We start from the raw sequence: 4,579 nt of genomic DNA, 5'->3' as shown, positions 1-4,579 counted from the left end.
AGAATTTCCTAGGCCCACAACTAAGTGACATCTTTGTGGATTTCTGGGCCTGGCTGTTATTATAGGCTATGGATTCCTAGTTTGTTTCTATGGGCTTTCCTACTTTATGAACTTCCTAAAATTTTACTCCCTGAACCCCTTCCTTGGGAAGATAAACATGAGCAGACTCTATAAAGCTAAAACAGGTACTGCAAAAAAAACCCTGCCTTTCCATATTGGGGGTATCTAATAGTTAGGGCTACCTAACGATTCTAAACTTTTTATTTGTGCATGAGAGAAAGAACCAAGCCCTGGGAATGCTTATGCAGCACATGGCAATAAACATAGGCTTACTGCTTATTATAGCATGCAGTTGATTCTGTTCCTCGTGCTTATCCCAAGTGCCTTAAGGGTATAGCTGCATTCACAAGGTTGGTAGAAGCCTCAGCAGATTTAATCTAGGAATGACATTTATTAATAAACTCCACATGCTGTCCAAAACCTCCTTAATTCTGAATTGACTCAACATTTCTCCACAAACAGACTAAGCTCCTATGAGATCCTTCTGTTTTCACCACCTAATCTTCATCTTAAACACTGCAACGTTCTTAATCCTGCTACTCTACTACGCCTGCCTGACAAAGGTGAGCCCCAGAACTGCAAGGTAATAACGTCCCATTTAGGGACACTGCATCCTGATTTATGAGACACCCCTTTGATTAATCCTGATCTAATCTTTGTTGATGGGTCATACTGCAAAAATTAAAAAGGAAATGTCTAAGCTTGTTATGCTGTTACTACCCAATAGGAATTACTTGAGTGGAAAAATCTCTCACAAGCTAAATCAGCCCAACAAGCAGAGCTCCATGTTCTTACCAGAGAATGCCAGTTATCAGAAGGACAAACTGCTAATAGTTATACTGATAGTCAGCATGCCTTTGGGGTCATCCATGATTTGAGAGTGCTATGGAAACAAAGGAGTTTTCTTATGTTCACTGGGATGCCAGTCAAAAATGAACAACAAGCAAACAATCTTATTAGTGCTATTCTTCTGTTTTCTGAATTTGCTGTTATAAAAATTGAGGCTCACACTAAGAAGACTGCACCTGAGTTATCAGGGAGATACCCTAGCTGTCTTTCATGCAAAGGCAATAGCAGAATCTTTAAAGTTGTGGTACATGTGAATGAAGTCCATGACCCCTATTTCCCAGACTTTTGCTATCCTGATGTCCTTGCAACATGGCAGCAGCCTACTTCTGAATCAGAGAAATTAAGATGGGCAAACAGTGGTTGTAAATTCAATGAACAGTCTGGGCAATGGGAAGCCCAAGACAGCTGCTTGGTTCTTCTCAGATCCCTGGCAAACCCCATTTTATGTTTTTTGTATTCTTTTTTCCACCATGGTGCATTCAAAATGGCTCAAATTTTGAATAACATTGGTCGGGAGACTTCCATAAAGTTACAAAAACAGTTAGCCACCAATGTTTGACCTGACAGGTCCACGTTCCTGGAAAAATTGTTTTTGTTCCCAGAGGCCTGAGACCTCCTCCTTCTGAACCCTTTGAACATCTGCAGCTGGATTTCATTCAGCTGTCACTTAGTATGGCTTATCAATATATTCTTGTCATTGTACTTATGTTTTCTGAATGGGTTGAAGCCTTCCTCTGCTGCTAAGCCAGTGCCCTCACAGTGGCACAGAAAATTTTAGAAAATGTTTCCTGCTTGGGGTATACCTTCCACAATCTCCCGTAATTGAAGCACCCACTGCACTGGGCAAATCACACAAGCCTTAACAAAAATGTTGTAAACTTCTCAGAATTATCACTGTCCCTATCACCCTCGATCATCAGGCAAGGTTGAAAGGACTAACAGGATTCTCAAACTTAAAATCTCAAAACTTGCTGAAACTACTGGAATCCCTTGGCCTGATGCATTGCCTTTGGTTTTGCTATTTGCTGTACACTCTTTGGGAAACGTAAACTCACTCTACAGGAGATAGTCACTGGCAGACCAATGTCCATTGGTATATACTTTTCTGCTGATCCCTTGTTATCTCATGCTAGTATGACTAGCTAGTATATGTCTTTAATGTCTTATGTTAAAGCCTATTATCAACAGGTTAAAAAAACTTTCCTGGATCCAAATTCAAAAGATCCTGTTGATCACAGTCTAGAGTCTGGTGTCTGGTATTCTGGAAATGTTAGCAGAGGAGGACAGCCCTCAAACCCTTTTGGAAGGGACCTTATCCAGTGCTCCTGACCACTGACACTGATGGGAAACTAAAAGGTATTGAGCCTTGAGTACACATCTCACAGCTGAAAAAGGGTCCATCTGACATCTGGTCCTGTGCAGACACTGGATCAAATTGATAAGGAAAAGATGTAGCTGACACTGAGGTGGACTACTTCTGCCCAAGATGCCAGATCAAGACTCATACTCTATTGAAACATGGAACCTTTTCTTCTTCTCTTTCTTTCCTTTACTCTGGCATTGGCCTGGAAAGATAATACCATCATCTACATCTCACAGGCCATTGCTAAGTGGGGTAAACTTTCAGGCTGCTAGATCTGTCATCAAAGATTCAAATTTATCTATGATGCTAGGAACCCCCTGGTCCTCCCTTGATCAATTTATCTTTTACTTCCAATGTCATCACAAATATGACTGACCCCTCTTGGAAATCTTTTATCAAGTTCAACTTTTTTTTTTCCTTTGGCTGCGCCACACAGTATGTGGGATCTTAGTTTAGTTCCCCAACCAGGGATTGAACCCATGCCCCCTGCAGTGGAAGCATGGAGTCTTTTAACCACCGGACTGCTAGGGAAGTCCCCTGAGATCAACTTTTACGACCAGAACATCCAAAGCCTTGTTTTTACTTTTCTCTGATTATAACTGTACTTGCCTAATTAGGCATAAATATGTACATAAATCTTAGTACACATGCACACCCACATTCTCATAATTATCTAAATCAGATCTTCCCCCAATCACAAAATGATCTCACCAGCAGCACCCTTCTTTGCAAGGTATTTAGAATAACTTTTTATTTCAGGCTAAGAGATTTACTTTCCAAGTGCATTGAAAACCTTACTGACCCCTGGCAAATGCAACAATCCCTGCAAATGAATCCAATAACAGTGCCACCTTAATGAGAATCATTTATGCCCCGACAAGGTTTTTATTTTTAATTTATTTTATTGAAGTATAGTTGATTTACAATGTTGTGTTAATTTCTGCCATACAGCAAAGTGATTCAATTATACATATATGTACCTTCTTTTTCATATTCTTTTCCATTATGGTTTATTACAGGATATTAAATGTAGTTCCCTGTGCTATACAGTAGGACCTTGCTGCTTATCCATTCTATATATGTTTGCATCTGCTAATCCCAAACTCACAATACATTCCTCCCCCACAGCAACCACATTTCTGTTCTCTATGTCTGTGAGTTTGTGTCTGTTTCATAGATAAGTTCATTTGTGTTATATTTTAGATTCCACACATAAATGATATCATATGGTATTTGTCTTTCTCTTTCTGACTTACTTCGTTTAATATGATAATCTCTAGGTCCATTCATGTTGCTGAAAATGGCATCATTTCATTCTTTTTTTATGGCAAAGTAGTATTACATTGTACATATGTACCACATTTTTATCCATTCATCTGTTAATGAACATTTAGGTTGTTTCCATATCTTGGCTACTGTGAATAGTGCTGCTATGAACATAGAAGTGCATGTATCTTTTTGAATTATAGTTTTGTCCCAACATAGTTTGTTTTTGTCTGTGGTGGCTGTCATTCTCCTTGGGCCCATGAATGCCTTGATAGCTGGTACATAACTGGGCAATGCCTCTTAGGTTATCTGACTGTGCCCCTAACGTCTCACAAATGAACTAAGACCACTCACTAGTTGACTCCCCTGAATTTATATCACCTAGTTAGAAAGACCCTACCAGGAGGGATTCATGACTCAGGATTTTCTTCCTTTAGCAGGGCCCTACTTCCCAAGTTAGGAGTGAATGAAAATATGATCAGGAATCTCTCTTTAATGCTTGAAAATATTGCAGAATCCACTGTTAAGACAATAGCAGCCCTACAAAAATCTTTAGACTCTCTGGCCAAGGTTATTCTTAAGATGGTCTTTGATTATCTTTTAATGGAGCGAAGAGTTGTCTGTGCTGTGGCCAACATCACCTATTGTACCTGCATTAATACTTTTGGGGAAGTTGAACCTCATTTATATAAGATCACTGAGCAAGACACTTGGCTTAAAAATGTAACTCCTTCAAAAGGGTCTTTCCTTGACTTATTTGCTTCTGATTAACCAATCAGGGTCTTGGGGACCATGGCTTTGTAGTGAACTTCAGACATTGGGAGTTATTCTGTTTATAATAATCATAGTAGTCTCCCTGGCATGCTGTACCCTCTCAAAAGCTTTAAATGTATGTTTGCAGCCACTGACCACCAAGAAAATGATTTCCATAACACTAGAATGCCAGAAAAGAAATGAAGAGAATGACCAACTAAAAAAATGTGAACCTGAAGTCATGACCTGTGAATGCCAGAGATTCAACAAAATACATAACCTGTGAAT

Source organism: Eubalaena glacialis, chromosome 9 (assembly GCF_028564815.1).
Source record: "Eubalaena glacialis isolate mEubGla1 chromosome 9, mEubGla1.1.hap2.+ XY, whole genome shotgun sequence".
NCBI classification, from domain to species: Eukaryota; Metazoa; Chordata; class Mammalia; order Artiodactyla; family Balaenidae; genus Eubalaena; species Eubalaena glacialis.
This window is presented reverse-complemented; position numbering follows the sequence as displayed.